Here is a 27,929-nt window from a genome sequence, read left to right as displayed (position 1 = left end):
ATAAGTCAAGCAGAGAAAGACAACTATCATATGATCTCCCTGATATGAGGAAGTGGTGATGCAACATGGAGGCTTAAGTGGGTAGGAGAAGAATAAATGAAACAAGATGGGATTTGGAGGGAGACAAACCATAAGTGACTCTTAATCTCACAAAACAAACTGAGGGTTGGTGGGGGGAGGGGATTTGGGAGAAGGAGGTGGGATTATGGACATTGGGGAGGGTATGTGCTTTGGTGAGTGCTGTGAAGTGTGTAAACCTGGTGATTCACAGACCTTTACCCCTGGGGATAAAAATATATGTTTATAAAAAATAAAAAATTAATTAAAAAAATATTCTCAGACTAGAATTAAGTAGAGCTGCTCAGAATGTCCATGATATGCTGGCAGTTTTACACACACTTAAGGCATTGTTGATCAATGCAAAGCATAAGCCCACTGTAGTCAATTTGATGTTTGGGGTTATCTTTACAACTCATTCAAATTACCTCATCACACAATCAATCAATTATGTATAAAATGATCATTAGTGGTCTTAACTATCATCATTGTGCTGCAACCAATTTGATGACGCCTTTGCCAGTTGTTTGCACTACTCTTTGGCTGTGGTTCTCAACCAAGGATGATTTAAGCCTCTCTGCCCCCAGGAGATATTTAACAATGCCTAAAGGAAATTCTGACTGTCACATGGGGTAGGGAAGAGAGGGGTGCTCCTGGCCTCTAGTGAGTAGAGGCCAGTGATACACCAGACCACCTCTGACAGTCGTGAATTATCCAACCCCAAACACCAATAGAGCTGCCGTTGAGAAACCGTGGCCCATAGCAAGCATTGTTATTTTGTGGAAACGGAACCTAACTGTAACTTACTGAGTGACTTTTCTGAGTCTCCATTTTATTATTTGCAAGATGTATCTAGAAATTACCTTATAAGGTGTCTGGAAAAAATATAATAATTGTAGTAATCAGTCATTTTTTTTTCTTGCTGTTTCTCAAACATTTCAGATGCAGTATCACATTAGCAGTTTTTCATTGACTTCTTCCTCTGCCCAGAATGCTCCTCCCACAGATTTTGTTAGGACTCCTCAGCTGCTTGGTGTTTTTGTGAGAACATAACAGTCTTAAAGCAGCCTCCCCAGATATGCCCAGTGGCAATCTCATTTACCCCTCTTACTTCCTGCACTCTCTATTCTCATTCCCTGCTTAAATGTTCTCCATAGAATTCATTATCATCTGATAAACTATCTATATTTCTGGTTTTGTTCTGGATAAATCCCAGCACACAGGAACTTAGCATGGGACCTTGAATATAGTTGTGCTTAACATTCAAGATCAAGTCAATGTTGAAATTCCAGCATTTAAGTATATCCTTCCTAGCATAGGCAAATATGAAAATTGCCATCTACCACAGGTACTTCATTTTTAATGTAAAAATGATTTGAAAGTAAAGTCCTAAGGAAGCATATGATAATAAGAATATTTCACTTAATATTAACTTGAGCATAGACTGTATATAATTCTTTACTAAATGCTTATAGCCTAGTTGAGAAAATTACATACATACATACACTATATTATATGCACACATGGCAGAAATAAAGACAACAGTATTATATATCAGTATGGCAATACTGCACTTTTAAAAGATTTTGTTTATTTTAGAGAAACAGGGAGAGCGAGAGTGAGAGAGAGAGAGTACAAGCAGGGGGAGGGGCAGAGGGAGAGGGAGAAGCACACTCCCCACTGAGCAGGGAGCCAGATGCCCAGCTAGATCCTGGGACCCTGGGATCATGACTCAAGCCAAAGGCAGATGCTTAACTGACTGAGCCACCCAGATACTTGGGCATACACTGCATTTTATGTGTATAATATACATATATATGTGTCAGCATGCTATTTAAGAATACTTTATGAGAAAAAGAATAGATTTTAGAATGTACATTTGAATCCCAGTTGACTTCTTGCTGTCTGTATGACTTAGGGCAAGAAACTCATTTAGTTTTTTTGAGTGTTGATTTTCTCATCTGTAAAATAATGATAATTCTTACTTGCAAGGAATCAAAGTTCAGAGACAAAGTATGTTTGACATATAGGAGCCTCTGAAAGAATTATAGCTTCTATTTTTATTTTATAACCTAAATATATGATACTTCCTACTCTAAATAGTGTAGGAAGTATCCATTTATAAATATTTTTACAATTTGCTTGCTTTTTAATTAATAATCTCTAGTTCATCCCCAAAATGAGCTGTGAAGAAACTGTAAAACTTCCTTTTAATATGGCCAAATATATCTAGTCCTTTCTTTCCATTTTTATTACTGGGGAGCCCCCTGGGTAAAGTACTTTATACTCCTACCTCAATCTAGACTTGTTCTAAACAAGTCTTTTTCTTTGTCACCTTGGAAATCCCCTTCACACCTCCCTTCTGGGACTGAAGTTTTTACATTTTCTTGACCACATGTTGTTCTGCTTTCTTAGTTTATCTGCTTATTTTGGTGGAATATAATTACCATGTATATATACTGGTATAATTACCAGGAGCTTTCTGACAAAAGTGAGTACAAGGGAAACATACTTTTAAAGAACTTGCAGATCTGCAAATGCTTTAAAAAATTTACACTTGATTAATACACACAGAAAATATGGAGTATGGAATTCAAGAATGGAAAATATTTTCATTCAGAATTCTTTTTTTTTTTTTTAAAGATTTTATTTATTTATTTGACAGACAGAGATCACAAGTAGGCAGAGAGGCAGGCAGAGAGAGAGAGAAAGGGAAGCAGGCTCCCTGCTGAGCAGAGAGCCCCATGCGGGGCTCGATTCCAGGACCCTGAGATCATGACCCGAGCTGAAGGCGGTGAAGGAGCAGGAGGCTGGCTGAGGACAAAGCAAAAGCTGGCGCCTTGCACCCCCGCCTTCACCCGCTCCCCTCCATATGTGTAGCATTCCTCAGGCACCCCTGACTGCCATAAAACGATAAATAGTTAACTTGCAGAGATCACAGTCCTGCAAGGTAGGAGTCTCCCTTGGTTTGCAAATGTCCTTGAGATTTACAACAAAGAAGTTACCTTATCAATAGCCCTAATGTCACCCTCCCCTCCATAAAACACTGAAGGAGGCGGAGGTAGAAGGAAAAGTAAATAAAGTTAAATTTCTTCTAAACCTAAATCTCATTAACAAGGATGCTTGATAGCAGGAATGTAACATTCCACCAGGAGACTCCCAGTTGTCTTTACTTGATAAGTAACCAGGCCTTCAATATCCTGATAGTGCTTTTTTCCGCATGCGTGGGCTAACTGGCCAGTTCTGCTTCTGTAAGATTGCTTAGTCTGCTTTCGCACGGGTCCCCTGACCCAATCCACTGACGCCAAGTATGCCTGTTCAAACTATCAATCAGCTCAGCCCCACCCGAAACTTGTTTGTATCTGTCTATAAAAATCCTGCACCAACCCAGCTCTGGACCTCTCGGCGTTATCGGCAACGACTGGCGCAGAGGTCCAGGTTTGAACCTGCAATAAACAACCCTTGCTGATTGGCTTTGACTCACATCTCTGGTGGTCTTTTAAGGTGGGGGTAATATTCAATTGGCATTTCAGCAGCGGCTTAACCCACTGAGCCACCCAGGAGCCCCTTCATTCAGAATTCTTTTTTTTTTTTTTTTAAGATTTTACTTATTTGACAGAGAGAGAGATCACAAGTAGGCAGAGAGGCAAGCAGAGAGAGAGGAAGGAGGAAGCAGGCTCCCTGCCGAGCAGAGAGCCCGATGCAGGACTCGATCCCAGAACCCTGAGATCATGACCTGAGCCAAAGGCAGAGGCTCAACCCACTGAGCCACCCAGGCGCCCTCATTCAGAATTCTTAAGACATTATCTAATGCCTTTTGGCTCCTGCTGTTGGTCTAATGAGGATGTCTGATGCTCTCTAGTTCTTATTTCTTTATATATGATTTTTCCTCTATTTTGAAAGCTATTAGAATCCTCTTTTTATCAGAGACCTAAAATCACATGATAATGTGTTGGTTACAGTTTTTTATTATTGGCATTTTTTCTTTGATAATTTCTCTCTCATTCAAATTCTGTTTTCTTGGAAATTCCATTAGGATAGTTGAACTCCTGGATTTATCCTCTGATAGTCCCTAATTCTTCTCTCCTATTTTCCATCTCTTTATCTCTTTAAAATTTTCTGTATCAGATCAATAAATGCATCATCTGAACATTAATCTTTTTTTAAATTAAGAAATTTAATATTTAATTACCAAGACCTTCTTATTATTTTTTTTCATGATTCCATTTTTTAAAAACTTATCTCATGTGCATAGTTTCTTTTCTCATCTCTTTGCTGTTATCAATTATAGTTTGTTCTTGGTTTTGCTTTTTTTCTTCTTACAGTTGTTTTTCTCTGTATGGCTGCCTCCCTTCAGTTCATTTTCTTTGCCAGTTTCTTTGGGTCTCTATCTTTTCTATTAGAGCTTCCATCAAAGGTTTGGTGACCTTCAACTGTCTTTTTATTTAAGAGTAAAGTATTAAAGGACTCTTGTAATGTGAGATGACTTTGCCAACTGGTTGGCTTCACTGTTCACAATCCAGGTATTGTTGGGAGCCATCATTTTGTTGGAGTTACCATATGTCAGCATCTGAAGATCTTTTATCCTTGGGTCAGTTCCTTCTGAAAGGATCCTCTCGTCTCCCGCTGGGGATTATAAATATGGCGGCTAACATCCTGATAACTGCGAGGGTAAAATAGTCTTCCCATTCAATCTGTAAACTCTCAGTCACTATATTTAGAATGAAAGCTCATCAGCTATGGCACTAAGAGTCTATGGTTTAGTTTCTTCAAAATTAAGGCTGTTGGTGCAGGGTAGAGGCAGTAGGGTGGAGAGACTAAGGATGTTCCAAAGATGGTTTGGTAGGTTTTATTGCATTCCTAAGCTGCTGTATTTAAAAAATAAAACCTGAAAACGTACTTTCTAGAGAAACATTAAGTAAAGTGAAGAGGAGAAAAGAAGTATTTAGGTAATACTCCCAAGGTAATGGGGCATGAAAGATTCTGGCCGGAGGCCTAAGACTGAACTGACGACTTCCCTAATCATTAATGCTACATGACTACAGCATCAGGATGCAATGATCTATGGACCATTGATGAAATTTTCCCCTTGGTTGGATTGAACTGAAAATAGAGATAATACAATAGCAACTCAATGATGTTATGAAATAAATAAATGATCCTGTGCCAATGGGGAAAATAAGCAGAACCTCTGAGTAGTGAGCAAAGCAGAGAAACAAGCTCCCCAAATAAACAATTTCAATGTATATTTTCAGAAGGCTTTTCTGTCACCAAACCAATTATATAATCAATCACTGAGCTAAAGCTTTTTTAGGAGACTGAGATCTAGACTATATTATAAGGCTTGATTTTTTTTCTCCTGCAAGGGAGAGGAAAACTGGAGGGCCTCAGGGAATCTGCATTACCTCTTCCTACTGGAGCTCAGAAAATAGTCAAAGTCAAGTCTCAGATTATCACAAAGATACTCTTATTATGATAGTCATGCATTTGCAAATTTACTGTCTTCTGTTGTACTTAAAATTGTCAGCGTAGCTTTTTTTGAGGGGGTCTTTTTGTTTGTTTTGTTTTTACTGAAGATATGAATTTAACACTCAAAGTATCTCATTCACGTTAATTAATATATATCCCTTTGTAAGTCTTTTAAAGTGGACTTAGTACAATTGTAGCATTCTTATTACAGGGGAGGAGACTAAGATTGTGTAAGTAACCCACTCAAAGTAGAGCTAGAAGAGGAATCTGGACATGTTTAGCATAGTTGTAAAGTACTTTATATTGATCAATTTTGTAATAATTTTGGACATTAAAGTCATGGAATTTGCAATGAAAATATAAAGTAGGTTCCATTCCTTATTTTTTCCAATATAAGTCCAGGTTCCTCTGCATTCCCAAGAAGTGGCAAAACCTTATTGATAGCGTATTTGAAGAGTTGTATTTAAAAGAAAGATTTTCCTAGTTAGAGGTAAGAACAATGGATCATAAAAGTCCCTGAGATAAAATACTTATGAGGTTCCAGCAAAAGTAATTATTCAGATGATTAGAATTGTGATTAGACTTTATTTGTACCTGGCCTAATGTATGCCTGATCTAATAATACAATGAGTACTATGCCTGAGAAGAAGCTACTCTAAGAGGACATTGGGATATAACAAAAATAAAGTGGAGAGAAACTCCAGTGGCATAGAGACCATATAAGTGACGTGGATATCTAGGGAAAATAAATCTATGGTCTTTAGATATTTTAATATTATCACTGCTGTTATCCCATTTTCCTGAAATATCTTCTCTGTATTTGATTTCAAATGCAATTAATGTTCATCTATTCCTGCTTCTTTTTGGTTAGCTTGCTAAATAAAGCCTAGTTCTGATAATCCCTATAATGTTTATGTGACCAGCAATCAAAAAATAATGGGAGATTGTTTTGCTTTTTGTCCTGTTTCAGTCCATTTCATGCTCCTATCAGTTTCTTAATTTGATGTCTCATAAAGAAATGAATGAAATTCTTTACTCAGTTTCATTTACACTGCATATAAATGGAACTTTCCTCATCTCCCATATTATTTATCCTATTAAATCAATGATGAGGAAAGGAATTTATTTGTCTGGTAATGTAGCTTAGCTACACTTTTGTCTGGGATTTTTATCTGTGATAAGCAATACTTATATCAAAGCTATTACTCTCTATGGTTGGAGGATGCTACAGCTCTTCAGCATTCCACAGATTTGCAGAATGGTTCTTCCATCATTTACCCCATTTTTCAGCCAAGTTATTGAATATCATGGTGGGATGGGTTGTGTCACGGTGAGATTTCTCAGGAAATAGACTGAGGCAGAAGTGTGCGGGAAATTTATTGTACAGAAAAGGGGATTAAAAGAAGCACAGCTGAGCAGGGTTTGGGTGTGCCTCACTGCTCAGTTCTTAGCACAGGGAACTCATTTTCTGGAATGTCCCTTCTGGATTATCTAAAAGCAAGGAAAGTGGAAAAGCTTTTATGCCCTATAATGGCCAGTCATTAGTTGTGGGATTTCCCCAGTGAAAGAATTGGTCCCTGGGTAAAGTGGTCCCTGCGGGTGAGGCTGCACTCAGGTGAGAGCTGTTAGCTTCCAATACTCCCAATAATTGGGAGAATGGATGTTTCAGTCCTGTGGGTAGGGTGAGTAATCTGCATAGCCTATAGAAGCATCCACCACCATCTATTCCTTGTACTTCCCAGGTACATGGATGTCATATAACTTCTTGGATATTTCCTTCATTTCCATATTTTAGTGTGCCATTTTTCCTGGAGAAGCACACAGAAGGAAAGACTGGTGGGCTAAACTACAGATTTTCTGTCCCCGCCCCATTGCATCTTGGTCTGAGGTTGCAAATTATATTCATTTTCTCTTTTCTCCATCACCCATTATAGATTCCCTTCACCTTTTCTGTTAGTGCTGCTAATCTAGATGCCTTAGTGGAATGACCCAGAATTTTGTATCCATGGTTCTGAGTCATTGGGCACCACTGACCTGTTTAGGCCATGACTTCTGTATTACCTATTTATTGACAAAATTGGGCAGGCATCACCACAGGGGATCACTTAGAGGACAAACGTACGTTTCTTTGCTCCCACTTCTTTGCCCTGCCCTCTGCCAATGACCAGGGTAAATATTGTCCCTTCCACCTTGCTGTTCTGTTTATCTGTTGGTCCATTTTTGGCGAAGGACAGAGGCTGGCTGACATCAACCAGCTGACTTCTCCAAAAATCTTCACACCCTTTCCTGTACATTTTCTTAGACCTTCTTATCCCTGATCTACCAATATTTCTCCTTCTAAGCATTTGACTAAATAACCAGGCCATTATCTACTCCCATTGGATATCTTAAAGGCTAGCACAGTCTACTCCATTTTCCACAATAAAGTGGATTATTAGGAGCACCACTCAAAGTTCTTCCCATTGTGAAAATTGATCTAAATCAAATTTTATTCCTGAGCTGAATTTTTTTTACTTTTTCCTCCTCTATCTGCTGATTATAAGGTATTCCTCATCAGATTATAGGTATGAAGGAGTGGAAGGTCCTGGTTCAAGAGGGGTGGATATCATAGGGATCTGGACCACTTGATTATCCTACTTACTTGTGCCTGCCCCTCTTGATGACTTTCTTCATGTATGATCTATCATTTTCATTGAACCTGTAACTTGGTGTGACAGAAAACAGCTCTTGATGAGCAATTTTGGCTAAACGGTCACTTGATGCCCATGGTTAGGTGATCTATTTTTTTTTCCAGACCCAGTAGCTCACAAGGAACTGTTTTTCAAATGGTTTTCCATTCTCCACTATGGGGGACTCTATATCCTGAACCCTGTGAATCTTTGTTGTGGTTCTTCTGTGGGAGCTTGCCATAAAGTCAAAACTAGTTCTATACATTAGACCTGCTGCAGAGCCTTTCCTACTCTGGGCCCTTTTCAAAGCTGGAAGCCTTTCATATTATTTGGAAGCCTATCAATTATTTCATATTATTCACAATATTTTATATTATACCACAGTATGGGTTTGAAAGGCATTCCCAAGTGAGAGACATGCTGCTTCTGGTATCTTAAGATATTTAGCAAGTATTGTTCTTCTTTCGTCATGGTTGGAGGTATCATTTGTCATGCCTCTTATTATGTAATACTCTAAAATTTAAAAAAATCTTAAATCACTAGCATAAATTTTGCTGTTCATCTTTATATTGTGCACTGTCAGTTTTAAAATCAAGTATAAGAATGTCTTACTCGTTTGCAGAATCATCAGAATGACATAATTAGTACTTTGTAGTTCATATATGCATATGCATTTTAGTCTTACCATAATAGTGGAAATTCTCTGTACAACTAATTCAACTTCAACTGTTCATTTTACTTCTTGACATGCATACATTCTACCAGCATTATCTTCAAGTTCATGATGAGCAGGGAAGAACTGAAGGAGAAGGAACTTAAGTTGCCCTGCCATTCTCTTTCCTTCTCTGACATTTTCAGCACAAGTTGTTGGCTAATATACACAAGCAACAGAGTAAGAAAGGATGTGATAATCATTTATGTTTCTTAGAATGTGACTGCCTTCTTCCTGAATTCAAACAAGTTCTAATTCAATTGGAACATGTAGCCCTTCAGGGATTCTGTTTACCTAGTCAAAAGTGTAATACACTTGTACTCTGGGTCTTACCAAATTCCCATGCTTCATGAGTCCACCAGAATTCTGTGCTCATGGAACTTTGCAACATTATATGCAAATGAAATAGTAAGAATGGGAGGGCTTACAGATTGTTCATATCAGTCTCATCTGATCACCTGTGTGCTCCTCTCTTACATCAGACTACACTTAAAAAACAAAGTTCAAAGATAAAATTAAGAATTTCAAGATAGTGGGACACCCGGGTGGCTCAATCAGTTAAGCATCTGCCTTTGGTTCAGGTCATGATCCCAGAGTCCTGGGATCAAGTGCCACATCAGGCTTCTTGCTCAGTGGAGAGTCTGCTTCTCCCTCTGCCTGTTGCTTCCTCTGCTTGTGCACTCTCTCTCTCTCACTCTCTCCCTGGCAAATAAATAAAATCTTACAAAATAAAAAAAAGAAGAATTTCATGATAGTAACAATAGACATTGAACCAAGGGGAGGGCTCTTTTGAGTGCAGAGGATGATCACAGGCCCATGAAGCTTGTCCTGACCAGAAGTCTTTTTGAGAAAAAAAACAGGGCACTGATTACCATAGATAATTGCTGTAGCACTGCAACTTTTTACCTGCTTAGGTCCTGCCTTTTCTTCAGAGCCCTTGTTTCCAGATCTAAGATTTGGCTCAGGTCCTGAAACTGGACAAGATATTGTGACATTTTGTTGAGATGGCTGGTCTCATGTTCCAGATGATCCAGTCTTTATTTCCTTGATGTATTTTGTTATTGCAGATGAGAAACAACCTTTGTTATCTGTCCATTTTTATTGTCCCTAGGAAATTCATAGCTTTCTGCAGGTCAGGATGTCCTGACTGCGTCTCTGACTCTGCTATTCAATACAATAGTTGTGCACAACCTTCCTTCTAATAGTTAACTATGAACATTTCATCTCTATTATTTAGGGGTCCTTTACTCCTCATTGCTATCAGTGAACCCAGTTCTATAAGAGCATTTCAACCACATATTCAGGTTTATAAAAGATAGCTACCACTGCGCTTCTCAGTGATGTTGGTGCCCCTCTGATTAGTGTATACCAGACCACCAGTAAATTGAGTAACATAGTATCTCACATGTAATATAGTTACCTGGTGCCTTACTCTATATATCCCTCTAGAACCCTCTGCCTTTTAAACTTTTTACTTCCCTTATTTCACTGGCTTTAACAAGTGTCCTGGTACATCTGTTTCACAAAGATAAGCCGTTACTTTCTTAAGCTTCTAAGAGCCATCTTAGTAATATGTCATCATTGTTTCCTGGATCCTTGCTAGGATGTGAATATTATATAATGGAAGTGTGCACCAGTATTGGTAAACTATTTTCTTTTTATCCAAATTGAATGTTTCACCTCTCCTTGATTGGGTTATATTGGTGGCCAGAAGAGCAGGTGGCAATATATCCTGATGGAGTATGTATTTTCTTGCAAGGAAAATTTGTCTGCATCATCTTTGGGAATTGAAGTATTTCTGAAGGTCAAAACATGCATTTGAATTTAAATTTTCAAATGCATCAACACAAATATCCCATTTCTAAGTTCTAGGATCTCACTTCTTCTTAAGTCATAGAAGACCTTTCAGAATCGAAAATCCAATCTGCTCTCAAGCTTTCCTATCTATAAAATTTAAGATATGGATTTCATCTTTAGATTTGTCAGCCCTCGAGTTCTGGGAGATGAAAATCTCTTTATATGCTTGCCAAGGTTTTCACACTTAATATTTAATTGGTGATTAATAAGCCTCAGTCTTGTTTTCTCCAGCACATTGAATAACCCATTCAAATCTATATATTCCCTGAAATTGCTACTCACCCTGAAGTATCACATCTTCTAGTGAATTTGCTTCCACCTATGAAAGTCACACCACTACAACATGCCAGAGACTGTTAGTGCTCCATGTGTCATTGGTGATGGATTCCTCACTGCCAGGCAGGTAGAGGGTCATTTAGTTCCAATATCTCCTTTTAGAGTCTGTTTTCCTTGAACCCTCTCTGGCCAAGTTTATAGGTCAGGTTTCCAGGGAAACAGACTCTGATATAGAGATTTCCATGCAGTAAATGTATCCGTGGCTACTCTTAAGATCAGTATCTGGGGACACTGAAAGAAACAAAAAAGAAGGGGCACCTGGGTGGCTCAGTCAGCCAAGTGGCTGCCTTTGGCTTGGGTCATAATCCTGGAGTCCCAGGATCAAGCCCTGTACTGGGCTTCCTACTCAGTGGAGTCTGCTTCTCCCTCTGCTCTTCACCCTACTATTGTCCTTTCTCTCACGCACTCTCTCAAATAAATAAATCATCTTTAAAAATAATAATAAGAAGAAAGAAACAGAAAAGAAGTAAAAGGGAGAAGTCCAACTCTGAAGCATTTGTAACAGAAGCCTCAGCTGATACTACCTCAACATCTAAAGCTCAGAGAGCCTTTCACATTTATTCTATTATGAGCAAGGAGGCCAGACTTTTATACTTCTTCACTAACCATTCACTAGATGTGGTCTGCCCTTGAGGAGTGGTCATGAACTTAGGCAAGGCAGTTTTCTTGAATGAAGGGCAATTCCCAACCAAGCGGCTTCTTAGACTTCCACAGCTGGGGAATTAGTGCTATAATTAGGGAGATCGAGGGTAGGGTCACTGTGAGCTGTGGAGAATGGTATTCATTACCTAAGTTCCAGAACTGTTCCAAAAAATGTTGTCAAGAAATGATCCCCAGCTGATTTTAAGTGTTCTTTAATCTATTATTCGGTCATTTGTAAAACTGAAAGGTATGAAGTGAAACAAAGATCTGATATTCTTTTCCAGGAAACCTAATTGAGAGAGACCAAATTACTTAGATTTTCACATATCAGTACTTTTCCACATAATAAAGCTGTGTTCAAAAGTCTGAGGCAAAGCCAACAATGGTTCAAAGACAGTCTCCTCACTAGCTGAAATAACAAGATTTGCCTTGTTGTTTAATTTGTCTTAATGGCCTCACTGTATCAAGCAGTAAATTAGAGTTTTAGCTTGCCGGCAAATCAACTTGACCCCAAACAGTCAATGTACTTTGGTATTTAGAGATAGCATTTGGACATTTCAGCTTATCTTTTTTGTTTTCTTTCTTTTTATTAATACAAAGTACCAGTTTTATATGCAGCCATTTTAAAATTTATTTTTATTTACATGAAGTAAAATTCTTCTGCTGTGTAGTTCTACTAGTTTACACAACGTTGTGTAATCTACACCATAAACAAGAAAGAACAGTTAGATCACTTCCAAAAAAATTATCTCATGCTCAAGAGGGCTATGATACCCCTTCTTTTTTGTGTTCAAATTCTATTTATTTTAGATGCATAGAGAGAAGGGCCAGAAAGGAGTGATGAGCCTTTGAAAAGGCCACATCTAGCATAGGCTCTGTCTGCATGTGTGATCAAGGCTGAACCAGCAACCCCAACCAGTCATTCCTGTGAGGAGAGAGTGTGAGGGCAACCTGGGCAGAGGTGAATCTTCCAGTGTAAGCTGGCTATGGGTGCCTGTGGTGAAACCTGTCGCCAGCAAGCACCTTCTATCCCCAGCCCATCATCTCTGCAGAGTCTATAATGAGGGAGTATCCAAGGCAGCCAGGCTTCCTAGGGCCCTTCTTTTCCCCTTCCCATTAATGCTTGGTGAACACCAGTCTATTCTCCACTTCTATAGTATTGTTTTTTCAAAATATATGTGGAAACGTACATATAATGTGTACAATTTGGAGTCTAGCTTCTTTTACATGACACAGAACATTTGAGATTCATTTGGTTATGTATAGTTCACTCCTTTTCGTTGCAAAGTAATATTCCTTTGCATCAGTATATCAGAATTTGTTTCTCCATTCCTTTGCTGGGGAACATTTGACTTGTTTTCAGTTTTTGGTGATTTTGAGTAAAGCTGCTGAGACATTAGCATGCAGAATTTTATATGAAGGTTTGTATTTTATATGAGATACTTAAGAATGTGATTACTGGGTCATATGGTAAGAATATGTTTAAATTTATATAAACAGCCAAAAACTCTTCTCAAGAGTATATCTCTATTAGCAATGTGTGAAAGTTCTATTTGTTACACATCCTCATTAGCTCTTGGTATTGTCAGGTTTGTGGTTATTTTAGCAGGTAAGTCTATTTAGGTTTATACTGAAAGTTGTTTTACCTCATCCAGATTGCAGTGTCAGATTTCGGAACTTTTGATGTGCTCTTTGGTTCTTCCCCTGGTATTCTTTCAGGTGTTAGTTCGTGACTTAGGAGGTAATTCATTTTGTAACTCAGTTCTCAAAGCCTTTGTTATACCTCCTGGTTGCTTGACATTTGTATATAGGCTAGGGGTGGGCCCAAGACGTAGATACTTTTTTTTTTTTTTTTCATACACAGACTTAGGGGACCCCTTCTCTCTATCTTTCTTCTCCATTATTTCCTTCACATTTGCAGGCTCCCGGGGGCCCTTTTCCCCAATTTCTCTGGCAAGTAGATATTTTTCTTTCAGCATTTTATTCTCCCACTATGTTGTACAATTCCATCCACTGAACTCATCCTTGGCTATGTATTGAAAGAAAAGAGAGCTAAAATAATAATGATAACAATAGTAACAAAAATAGCTATTCTTCCATTGGTTTTTGCTCCACAGAGCTCATTTCATATTTCCTTTGCAAAGAAATTATTTTCTCTTGAGTTTTAGGTGCCAACACCACCAACACTGAAACTGGGCAGATCCAGAACCTTGGGCAGAACCAGTAGAGAGGGAGAAGAGAGTGAGGAGAGACAGACAGAAACAACAGGGACTTTTAACACACTCACAGCAGATTCTTTTCCCCGTTCAGCGAGGAAGATGTTTCTCCTGGATACAATGTATAGTCAGAGTTGCTTTGTGTATTTTATCCCACGGTGGGGGCTGTGGTAGGCTTCCTCCATCTTGGCCATCACTGTAAGTTCTGGATCCTCTGTCCACTCAAGTTAGTGGTAGGACCACTTTGCTGCTATGGTCTGTGTGACTTCTCACTATAGCACACCATGGAACCTAGAAGGACGGAGATGTATAGATACTGCCCCAGGAAATGTTTGAGCATCTCAGCTATTGGTAGGTAAAGTATTTCTCTATCTTATCTGATCCACTTAGGCTCTGGGACTTAGTTCCTATTGCCCTCATTCAGCATCTTTTTTTTTTTTTTTTAAATATTTATTTGTTTATTTATTTGAGAGAGAGTGTGTGCATGTATGCATGCAGTGGGGAGGAGCAGAGGGAAAGGGAGAGATAGAATCTCAAGCAGACTCCACACTGAACATGGAGCCTGTTGTGGGACTGGATCCCACAACCTTGAAATCATGACCTGACCTGAAATCGAGAGCCGGATGCTTGACTGAGCCACCCAGGCACCCCCATTCAGCCATTTTAAGACATATTTAGCTGTTTAATCTTTTTCTTTAATTTCAAAAGTAGCTTTTAGATGCTGAGAAATCAATTAGTTTTTGTTCATCAAATATCTGCCACAATTATGTACTTTTAAGCTGGATAAAAAGTAACTGAAATTGGGATGCCTGGGTGGCTCAGTGGGTTAAGCCGCTGCCTTCGGCTCAGGTCATGATCCCAGGGTTCTGAGATAGAGTCCTGCATCGGGCTCCTTGCTCAGCAGGGAGCCTGCCTCTCTCTTCATCTCTGCCTGCCTCTCTGCCTGCTTGTGTGCTTTCTCTCTCTCTCTTTCTGACAAATAAATAAATAAAATCTTAAAAAAAAAAGTAACTGAAATTAATGATCAATATGATTTTACAGTTATTTAGAAAATAAGTCCTAAGTATCATTCCCTAAATAAAGAATATGGAATTAAGTTAGCTTGCAGATGTCACCATTACTGGGAATGTGTCATGAGTCAAAGGTGAATGCATGATTAATGAGCTTGGATGAAACACTTAATTTCCTGCCAGACTTTTCTGAGAAGTTCTCATATGTGTCTTCCACACATCATTTCTTTTTATCATATGAAGTCTCTTTATTCTAAATGAAACTACTCCTTTCCCCTTATAACCTGAAGTCTCTAATCCAAAAATAAATAGACCTCACTCTTTGAGAAGATAGTTTTAAAATATTAGTGTTTAGAAAGAAAAGCTCCATTCATATCAGAGAGAGAATAGCCTACATGCCCTTATTTCTTGTTGCAAATGACAGCACGTGATTTATTTACATACACAAAATTAGAGGTATACACTGTGGAATTTTCACCACAATGCCTGATATGGCTGACATAACCAATAACATACAGAATAAACATGTTTACAGTAGGATAATCTCAAGGAAACTAAGACATAAAACAAAGACCTACCTGAGTTTAGCCACCAAACCAATAGTTCAGATAAGGCTGTCCCTGTTTAAGGTGTTAGGGTAGCTGACTTTGTGTTAGGATCTCTTTGGTCTCCTGTCAATACTTCAAGGTACCCATTGCCATAATATTTCCAGGAAGATTTACTGTGATGTGCTCCGTCAGCAATAATGCCCCAAGCTATCGAATCACTAATACTTTGAAACTGCCTCTGAGCAATAGAATTTAAATCTTTGTTTACTATTTTATTTGGTGAAGAAGCTAAGAGCCACATGGAGGAGAGGCAGAGAAGGAAAATCTCTACTGGTAGAATTTCTTTTCTGTTACAGCCTGAGGAATGAAGATTTGAGGACATTTCCCCCCCCTCCACTAGAAAACACAAAATCACATCAGGTTACCAGTCATATATGGTGAGTTTGAGGATTTCAAGTCTGATCAAGGAAGAGATAGGATCATAAGAGGTGGTAACACACAAGCTTTATTGGGCAGTATTTGGACAGGATTGCAAGATTGTGAGTACTTCCTAGCAAGAGATGTTTTAGAGACAATAAGGCAAGGCCACCTACCACCCAGGAGGGGAATAGGGTGTGGAAAGTCTCAGGGGAGAAAGGGAAACTTGGGAGGGGCTTATGTATCTATTAATGAAAATGTCTAGGTGATGAAAAGGTCTAGGTTACAGCACGCAACAGCAAAGTGGAGAGCCTCTGGTCAGAGAGCTCCACGGGCAATAGCAGTTAAGGGCCTTTTATTGGTATAATATTTATCTTATTAATACATTTGATATTATATTAATATATTAATAATAATATTATATTATTAAATTATAGTATATTATTAATAATATTAATATATTAATATTAATATATCAGATATTGGGTGCAGTTTCACAGGCTATTTAAAGTAGGTAGGCTTTAGATGGCTCGATTATATTTATTTGAACTATATTTGAAGCAATTAATTGGTAATTAATTGACACCAGTGGACTGTTGGTTAATGGCCTAGCCTGCTGCAAAGAAATGGGCAACATAGGAATGATTTGATGCCATTACACAGGGCCATCTTTAGCCTATTTACCTAACATTATCCTCCTAATAACTCAGTTAATAGCATAGTCCTTGAAGGAGTGTCTCTTCCCTACCTGCTCACCATTCCACCCAAAGACCCAGACAGTTTTTTAAATGGTGCTGGGGACAGCTTGCCTGGGTGGCTCAGTGAGCAAGTGTCTGCCTTCAGCTCAAGTGATGATCCCAAGTCCTGGGATGGAGCCTCATATTGGGCTGGGTGGGGCCTCTGCTTCTCCCTCTCTCTGTGCCCCTCACCTGCATAGGTACACAGTGCAATATTAATTACACAGCTATACAAAAGATGAGATCATGCCATTTGTGACAAAATGGATGGACCTAGAAGGTATTATGCTAAGTGAAATAAATCAGACTGAGAAAGACAAATGCTTTCAGATTCCACTCACAAATGGAATATTAAAAAATGAATAAACAGAAGGAATCATAACTATAAGCAAAGAGAACAAACTGATGGTAGCTAGAGGGGAGGGGGTGGGGAGTTGGGCATAAGCAGGGCAACTTTAGAGTTAATAAAAATAAACAACAAACAGAGTTCATGGGTGGACCTGTTTAATAAATGAAGATCAAAACCTTGTATTGTAGATGGAGCCAAAACTGGGTTAGCACATCAATAAAGAAGATATATTCATATTTTGATAGGAAGGGAAGGGCAGTAGTGGGCAGGAAAACCCTATATTCTGTATTTTATGTAAAAAAAAAATGTAGAAATATTCTGAGGCAATTTTATAGCCCATAGAATATAAAGGTTTAGAAAATATATTTTAGAGTGAAGATTATGGTATATGGTATATCTTGTCAGAGATTAATATGTTAAACTAATTATTGAGGATCTTTTTCTAATCTAATGAAAAATTAATATTGATATTAAAGAAGAAAGCACAACCTATTTTCATAGTTCTCTTCTGCTCTTGGAGATCAATAACAAAAAAGAGTTTGCAACACCATATATACAAGTAAACAGATTTTTGTTGTGCAAAAGCATATCATCTTTTGAAGTAGAAAAGTTATGATAGAAGGGTTAGTAACCACTGGCACCAGCATTTTAATGATTTTAATGATTTCTGGAAGAAATCCTCTGAGCTCCAGCTGAATGGGTTCCTGGAAATCCTACATATGTGATCTTAGACAAGGCAATGTCTCTGAGGCTCAGCTTCCTCATCTAAAAAAAGATGATGCAGATTATAATAGTACCTATTCTCAAAGTGTTATTGGGATTAAATGAGTTAGTGCATGAAAAAGATTTAGCAAATTTCCTGGCACAGAGTAAGCACTATAAACATTGACTATGACGTTTGAGTAAATAAGAATACTCAATTATGCCACTATCTCAAAACCACACAGAGTTCTAGCACAGAGATATATGCAAAAGCAGCAAGTAGGCAATCTGTTAAGACACAATTTCCTGATGGCCCATAACCACCATACTCATACTACTTGTGAGGAACTATGTATTTGTCTCTTTGATTATGGGGATTTATAATCAAAGAAACCCAGAACACATCATCAAATTTACTCTTACAAAAATTAGAGCACCTATGCCACATCTTATTACTTGACAAAAAAGTCACAGAAGTCTAGCAAGTTTCCTACCAGTGAAAGAGCTGTTTTATCTGGTTTTTATCTAATCATATGTTATGAACATATCTTCCAGAAAAAAATATGTGTATTTTAGTATTCTAAACACCAAGATGTGTTTCAGTTTTTAAATTTATAGTCAAATTTTGTAAGCAAAACAGACACTAATTTCATTTTTACATTTCATTTAGCAGAGAAGTTGCTTCATATTTTCTAGAGTAGACAAATAAGTTGGACTGAATTTTTTAGTTTTAGTGCTAAAGAAGAAACACTACATTTTATTGTTTGCCACTAAAAAATATAAACATAATTATTCTTTTGTTTTAAATAAACAGATTTATGTGTATACAACTTTGTAATTATTTTAGTGTAGTTTAGTATGATTTGTAACGTGTCAAAACTAAAGAGAATTAAACAGTCAGTGGTCTCTCTTAATTTTTTATGAAATGGAACACCGTGGTCCAGTGAACAGCTATTAATTAAGACAATCACTCAGTTGGCATGTTTCAGCTACCAGTAAGATATGCAAATTTAGCAGAATGTGCTATCTCATTAATTAATATTATAAGCAGGAAACTTTTCTCTCAATTAATTCACTTCATAATGGGTAGTATAATATAGCAATATTTTCAAATAGATTATGGAAAAATTTACTTGTATAAATGTATTTTGTAGTCTATAATATTTTACATTGTATTATAAAGTGGTAAATGCATAATTACATGGAAAAGCAACATTTCCTAAGGTCAGAGCAAAAGAGACTGACAGGGCTTGTGACAATCAAGCAAAAGGTATCACCTCAGAAAAGGAAAGACATTCAGTAGTGCAGAACTAGGAAACACAAAAGTGAATAAATATGTTGTGATTCCACTTATATGAAATGTCTAGAATAGGAAAATTCGCAGAGACAGGAGTGTTTAAGATTACCAGAGGCTGGGGAAAGGGAGATATGGGTGAGTGTTTGCTTAATGGTTGCAGAGTTTTTGCTAGGATTTATGAAAAAATTGTGGAACTAAATTATGATAGGGCTTGCACAATGTTGCAAATATCATTATGGCCACTGAAGTATATGCTTTAAAATGGTTGAAATGGCAAATTTTATTACACAGACACAGACACACACACACACACACACACGCACACACACACGCACACACATGCACAGAGTCAAAAGATCACCTAATATGGCCCCTGGAAATCATAAGATTTGTAAGTCCTGTTAGGTACTTATTTGTGTGATACTATTTAATTATTACAACCATCTTTAGAGTGAGAGTAGCCAAAGGAGAAAAATGGGAAACAGTAGACATCATGGAAAGCCCTCTTCGCTTTCTATCCTTGCAATAAGGGAAGAAACGGGTTCTACGTGGAATCTAAGTATCTCTACTTTTTCAGAGTTTTGAAAAATTGATGAGACCAGGTGCCCTTTCCCACAAACTGAATGTTTGAGGGAGGAAAGTAAATTGTAGCAGTAAATATTCACCAGATTTTTCAGCCACACAAATATGCCTTGAAAGCCAAACAATATGGGAGGAGGGGATTTACAGGATTATTTGATCTTTTTAATATGGTAAAAGCCAAATCCGAAGCACTCTGATTATAAAGTTACTCTATAGTGTAAATTCTGATAAAGTCCTTGCCCACTGATACAGCCTAGCTAAAATTGGGAAGAAAAAGAGTAGGTTAAAAAAAAAAAAAAGTGGAGTTTTCTTTTAACACCCGTTGCTCCATGCAATCTGTGCCCTCCTTAATACCCATCACCAGGCTCACGCACCCCCAACCCCCCTCCCTTCTGAAATTCTCCGTTTGTTTCCTGGAGTCCATAGTCTCTCTTGATTCATCTCCCATTCCAATTTCTCCCTCTTCATTTTTTTTTCCCCTTCTCCTAATGTCCTCCATGTTATTCCTTATGTTCCACAACTAAGTGAAGCCACGTAATAATTGACTTTGTCTGTTTGACTTATTTCACTTAGCATAATCTCCTCCAGTCCCATCCAAGTTGATGCAAAAACTGGGTATTTATCCCTTCTGGTGGCTGAGTAATATTCCATTGTGTATATGGACCATATCTTCTTTATTCATTCATCTATTGAAAGGCATCTGGCTTTTTCCACATTTTGACTAATGTAGACATTGCTGCTATGAACATTGGGGTGCATAACTTATAGACTTTAAAAGGTACCCTAATTCTGTTCCTATGTTAGAGTGTCAAATGTCACCTATGTTTTATGAGCTACTTTGGTAAACTGATAAGGGCTCTACAATAATAAGCAATGAATTCCTCACCAGTTGGCTTATCTTCAGCATATTGTTAGGTATTGCAGTAATATGTGCCTGATAAGTGGATTTACAGTTACACCCTCTTACCTCGATCAAGTACAATCCTTACAAAATAGATAAATTGCTTAAACAATTAGTGCAGTGAAGCCATGCATTAAAGGTAATATCCACAATGCATGTACATGCAGACCAGAAAACAAATACACAACAAGAATTTGACAGCATAAATACTCCAATTTTTTGTATGAATACACACTTCACTGTATTATAAATGAAGAAATGGAAATCTATTGGACCTCTGACAAGAAGCTAAAAAAAAAAAATGAAGACTATCTTAAAAATAGATATTAGTTTCAGTCTCTAACGACTAGCCCTTAGGTTTTTTGTGTCTTGAAAAAATATACATTACATCACAATGCTGTCATTATTGGCAGATATCTTTAAAAGGTCAATCATTTTATATTTATCTGATGTAGTATTTATTTTGAATCGCTTTAAATAAATAAATAATATATATTTTTATGTATGCAAATAAATATATAAGATTATATGTGTTTATATACAATAAATAAAATTTATTTCTTATTATTATACTCTACTAATATAATTTCTATTAAGTACATAAATTTTTTTGGAATGGACAGTGACCATTTAACATTGGTATGTAGATGGTAAGCATAGAGATATATTATTGTGGTATTCACGTAGATTCTCCCTTTTATAATGAATATTAAGAAGCCTCTAAAGTAAACCCCAGAGACATAATTTTAATACAGAGAATAGCCAACTATTAGGTTTTTAAAAACTTGTATCATATGATTTGCTGGAATATTATATCTATCACTTGTATACTGACCTATCAAATTTTCTTTCCTGTCCATTTGTCATATCAGCTTTTTATTTGTTAGCTAATTTTCTTGAAGTCCCTGAAAAAGGAAAAAACAAACAAACAAACAAACATTCTTTTGGGCTGATTTCTATGCATTCCAGACTGATAGATTGTTTTTAAAGCAGTGCAGTGAATTGAGAATGAAAATTTCCTTTTTTTTTTTTAAATCCCTCCTCTATACCAACAAAGCAGTTTTTTTGAAGTTCCATGAATTTCCCAAGTGTCAGTAATAAACCTCAAAACTTTTGTGTGTGGAGTATAGTCTAAATCCATGTCTTTTTATGTCTTTCCATGTTTTCCCACCACAACATACACTGTGGGATGTAGTGGGTATGCTGGTGCCCAGGCAATCCCTTTGGATTCCTTTTATTATTTTTAGATTCCTCAGTTTCTGTCTAGGTTTTCTTTCAAAAGTGCACACCTGTAGCTTTCTTCAGATGGCCGCTGCTGCTGGAGTTTCTTTGCCTGCTGGAATAGAGAGCTGAGAAGTTTGGGGAGTTTACCTTTCCACTGCCCCATCCCTCAAGAAGCCCTAAGACATTGATTAAACAAGGCAAGATTGTACAACCTCAGCTCTGCTGCCTTAAGCGGGGACAAGTTCTTGAGGCATAATTTACACTTCAGGATGTCTCTGCAGGGTCAGGCTAGAGCTATACCACCAAGACTACCTGAAATTGCACTTTTGCTTGGCCTCTCTCTCCTCTCTTTTCTCTGTATTCCTCCCCAATCTAATCATTTTTGTTGTTATTGTTGTTGTTGTGTGCATTTCCTTAATAAACACATTGCACATGAATTTTCAACATTTTGTTTTGCTTTGTTTTGTTTGAAGAGTATTAGATCAAAAACGTTTACAGATTATCAGTATAGAGGGGAGAAACCAGTTTACCACTAAAGCTTAGATTAGAAGATAGGAACAATAACCTAACAAAATACAGCAAAAACCAATGACAATGGAAATTACCCAGCATCAATCAACAGCACCACCATGACCATAGCTACATGTATTATAGCCCATAAAGATGTGATAAGAAAACAGAGGTAGTTAGAAATGCAATGAGACACATGTCCCAATTTTCTTCTTTGGCTTTTAAACAAGAGAAACTTTCTTGCTTTTCTGTTGCTGCAGGACATAGCCTCTGAAAGCACGCTGACTTACTCGGTGAGTTACTGTGATGTCATTGGGTTTGTAGGATGATGAGCTCAGCTTGATGGTTCTCCTTTGAGGTTGCAATCACATGAAGGCTGGGAATAGAGTATTTGAAGGCCCCTTTCACTACATGTCTGATGCCTGCTCTCGAATGGTTGGGACAGCTGAAGCTAGTGTGACCACTCAGCATGGCTAGTGTGAACTTTCTCACAGGGCAGTTCCAAGGAATTCATATTTCTCATACAATGGCTTGCTTTCTCCTGAGAAAGCATTCTGAAAGACTAGGACGGAGGATGCCATGCTTCTTCTGGCCTAGAGTCAGAAGTTTGGAAGTATCATTTGTGCCACTACTAAGTAAGTCATATGGATAGCCCAAACTGAGTGCTCTGAGATCTGGGGCCATTTTTGGATATGTGTTTAATAAAATGAAGGGAGTACAAAAAGCATAAGCATTCACCTTGTTCCAGAGTGGATTAGGACCCTGGGAGGAGACCCTGAGCAGAAGCCCCACTATAAAATGGTATAATGCATCCTAGATGAGAGAATAGAGTATAATGGTCAGGCTCTAATAGGCAGACCTGAATCCCCCCTCAGTTCCTTCGAGATGTGGATTCAGAATCGTAGAGCCTATGGGTCCATCAGAGGCCCTGTTAGGGTGGAGATAAATGATTTCACAGCAGAGGTGCAAGGTGGGTGGATAATCTTAGCAGAGCTAGAAGGAGGATATAACAACCCTCAGATATCTGCACATGAGTAGGAGTCAAGGGGAAACAAATTTAGCAAAGAGGAGTGACCAGAGCTCCCCAAGAACATAGCATAAGACAAATGAATAGATTGGCACAAAAAGCAAGTGGTGAGTGCGGGGATCCAGCAGCCAAGAGATATTGCCTTGGACAGAGGGAATAGCCAGCTAGTACACACACAAAGACAACTTAGTGGCCTAGGGACCTCATTTGTCTTTGTCATCAGATCTTGCAAGCCGAATATCCCTCTCCTCTCTAGCCACTTTGCCCACCCTCCCCAGGAAGGATCTGGTATTCATATTCAAGTCTGCTGCCTCACCCTGTGTTCTTTCCACTTAACTATCTCCAATATTTACTTCACTGAAAGGTGCAATTGAAATACAATTTTCAGAAATTCATCATTTTTTAATCTTCACTTTTCACCAACAAATACATTTTCTGGTTGTGATAACTATAATCTGAAAACAGCTACATATTAATAAAAACTGACACTGATTTGTGTTTAGGTGTTCATTTATGCAGTGTGAATGAAGTCAGCTGTGTAAAAATGACAGGAGAAAGAATTTCTTATGGCTCATTAGTAGAACATACAGCAGCAATCAATTGTTGTATTTAATAGTCACCACACATGTAGAATAAAGATTTACTTCAGCAAAGGAATTAAACTTGAAAAAAAAAAAAACAGGCAAAACACAAGGATTGGAGGTGGTCATAGCAAAAAGAATCAAGTTTTCACCAAGTCACATGGATTTTAAAATTATATGCATGTCTAAGTTAAACCAGAAGTATTTTCAACCATGTTCCTGTGTTCTCCACTTCCAAAATCCTAGTTTTACTATGATTTTACTAGTATAAAGTATCAAAGATATTAGTTACAAAATTGACTTTAGAGATACCCTTGCAATGCAACAACAAAAAAATGATAATTTAATAACTAACACCTTTTAAGTACTATGTCCTACACATCATATAGATCTCTTTATACTAAATAATTCATTCAATTTTAACAACATAAGTTAGTTATTAATATTTCCATGACAAGAAAATGAGGAACAGCAAAACAAATGAATTGTATTAGATGACACATGTCTTCTAAATGGTGGAGTTGGAATATGAACTCCAGTTGTCTTGCCTCACAGTCTGCTCTATCGACCCACTGAGATGCACTAGACTACTTTGTATCTAGACTACTGTTATTTGAGCAATATTTTAATATATCTTTCCCCTAAATCTGATCAGCACATTCATATGCACAAATATGTAATTATTTTAAATAATTATTTTGCTACTTAAAACAATTACTTTGGGGGGCGCCTGGGTGGCTCAGTGGGTTAAAGCCTCTGCCTTTGGCTCAGGTCATGATCCCAGGGTCCTAGGATCGAGCTCCACATCAGGCTCTCTGCTCAGCAAGGAGGCCTGCTTCCCCTTCCCTCTCTCTCTGCCTGCCTCTCTGCCTACTTGTGATCTCTGTATGTCAAATAAATAAATAAAATCTTAAAAAAAAAAAAAAAAGCAATTACTTTGGGATGCCTGGGTGGCTCATTCAGTTAAGCATCTGCCTTCAGCTCAAGTCATAGTCCCAAGGTCCTGGGATTGAGCCAAGGAGCTTACTTCTTTTCCCTGCCCCCCACTCATGCTCTCTCTCTAAAGTAAATAAAATTAAAAAAAAATAAAAGAATTACTTCGCATTTAAAAATTAAGTCTTAGACAATAGATAGAACAGGTCCAGAGAGTAGACAGGGTAAGCACACAGATATGCCAGTGAAGACTCCACATCTTCTGTAAGATTTGGAAAGCCAGAGAAATAGTATTGATGTGTCTTTGGATAGTAGCATAAAGGGAATGGCCTTAGGATGTGTGGTAACAATTTTCACAGGCTTCGAGCCAGACATTCTTCTCTGACAAGATATGCTCTTCATAGAAACCATACCACCTACCTTGAAACAGGCTTTGAAGAAAGAACTAAGGTATCCGAGAATAGAAATATGTTGGATTTTTAGGAAAATATGTTCTGTTGATACTATTTCAAGAACTATTTGTGATAGAAAGGAAACATGGAACCTACACAGTAGCTATTTGTTTTACCTCTAATTGAAACTGCCATTTTCACAAATTATTACTCGTAGAGGGTCTTAGTGCTGCCAAAACAGGACTGCTCTTCTCTTCAGTTGTCTTAAGGGCTACTACAGTTATATAAATTATTAAGATAACATTTTTTTTTAACTGGAGGAGTTCTGCTGAGTGAAATAAGTCAAGCAGAGAGAGTCAATTATCATATGGTTTCACTTACTCGTGGAGCATAAGGAATAACACAGAAGACATTGGGAGAAGGAGAGGAGAGTGAGCTGGGGGAAATCAGAGGGGAAGAGAAACCATGAGAGACTGTGAGCTCTGAGAAACAAACTGTGGGTTTTGGAGGGGAAAGGAGTGGGGGATTGGGTGAGCCTGGTGGTGGGTATTAAGGAGGGCACATATCACATGGAACACTGGGTGTGGTGCATAAACAATGAATCTTGGAACACTGAAAAAATTAAATTAAAAAAAAATAGAACAGATGAAAAGCACAGTTAGTCCTCAAAAAAGAAAAGAAATCCTCAGTCTCTAAACTACTAATGCATTCATTCATTCAACACAAACCTACTGAACACCTGCTTTGTGCCAAGCAATGTTCTTTGTGCTGGGAAAACATCAGTGAACACAGGACAAAAATTGTCTGCCTTCATCAAGTTTATACTTCTAATGGGAAGGGAAAGACCGTTAGCAATGAAAATATATTTAGAAGATGACAAGTGAGGCGCCTGGGTGGGTGGCTCAGTCAGTTAATCATTTGCTTTCTGCTCAGGTCATGATCCCAGGGTCCTGAGATCAAGCCCTAATTCAAGTTGGGCTCCCTGCTCAATGAGGAGCCTGCTTTTCCTTTTTCCTCTACTGTTCCCCCTGCTTGTGCTCTCTTGCTCTCTCTGTCAAATAAATAAATAAAATCTTTTCAAAAAAAGAAGATGACAAGTGTATGAAAAATTATAAAGGAAGGCAGTCAGGTGCGCTGAGGGTAGAAGTGGGAGGAATTTAAAGGAGAGTGGTCAAAGTCGGCTTACACATTAAATGATGCTGAGGCAGATAAAGTGAAAACAGAGCACATGGGAGTAGTAGGAGAAGAAGTTGAAGAGATAATGTGTTGTATATTTCAGTTGCCCCTCTAGATATAATTCCCACTGTTCTTCTTCCTGATATATTCCCCTAACTTACAGACTACATTGTACTAACTGTACCTTCCACCTGGAATGTTTTTGTTCAATGTTTTTTACATGGCTGATGGCCTCACATCCAGGCCCTTGCTCAAACATAACTTCTTCAGAGCATTCCTCCAACTCTGGTCACTCTCTCTCATAACTCTTTTTAATGGGTTTTGTTGTCTTTTATCCAAACACCTTATTCTGTGTTCATATTGTTTATTGTAGGGGATAGTTTTTATTCTCCTACTGGAATATAAGTTATGTAAGATCAAGTGTCTTTATTTTTCTAGTTTCCCCCGTACCCGGACACATGTCTGAGACTAGCAGATCATGAATGAATGAATGAATAAAAACATGTTGTTAACCAAGACTGTTATTTCACTCTGCATCCAATATGTATTATGCCTTTTATATCCTTTAAATTGGTAATATAATATCTTCATAGTAAATAGAGAGATAAAATCACTTTTTAAGTAAAGCTCATCAAGGTTCATTATGTTTACATCTCACACACACTGTCAGAATTAAGTCATTCTCACATTAAATTCAACTAAACATTTTGGATTCGATACATACTGTTAGAAACGTGGGCACATTTAAAAATATAATTATATGTGTATATTGGATGTATACTAAATTTACTTAAAATTGTATTAGAACTACCAAGAAGTGGTTGTATGACTTTAACATTTCAGACATTAAAATATTTAATATTTTAGGGGGCACCTGGGTGGCTCAGTGGATTAAGCCACTGCCTTCAGCTCAGGTCATGATCTCAGGGTCCTGGGATCGAGCCCCAGGTCGAGCTTTCTGCTCAGCAGGAAGCCTGCTTCCCCCTCTCTCTCTGCCTGCCTCTCTGCTTACTTGTGATCTCTCTGTGTCAAATGAATAAATAAAATCTTTTAAAAATTTTAATATTTTAATCTAGGTGTGATTTAAGTCACATTTGCTGCAATAAACAACTTCATTAGATAAATGTTTGTATGTCAGTATGAATAATGAATATTTATTATGTGCCATCTAGTGTATGAAACAGTTTAGAATTATTTTACCTAATCCTTGCAAAGATCCATTGAGGTAGGTACTGTCATTTTCCAGTTGCATGGAAACATGCGAACATGTTTCTCTGGAAACAGAGACTTAGTAAGGTGATCTGCTCTAAGTTACAGGTCTATTAGGTGGTGGATTTGGAATTTGACTTCAGGTTTCTCTGTCTTTAGACTTACACAGTACCCTTCTTTAATAAGTTTATTAGTCATAAATGACTCCATCCCTCATCTCCTTTGCCATTAAATAAAAAATGCTTTTTCTGTTGTTTTTAATACAGCTTTAAGCACTTTACTAGCCCGTCCCTCCTCCTATCTATCTGATACTTTCCTCTCATACGCTAACATAGTAATATTTTTAGCCAATTAGGATTTAAAAGCCATTGATCAT

The sequence above is a fragment of the Mustela nivalis genome (genome assembly GCF_964662115.1).
Source record: "Mustela nivalis genome assembly, chromosome: 12".
Classification (NCBI taxonomy): Eukaryota; Metazoa; Chordata; class Mammalia; order Carnivora; family Mustelidae; genus Mustela; species Mustela nivalis.
This window is presented reverse-complemented; position numbering follows the sequence as displayed.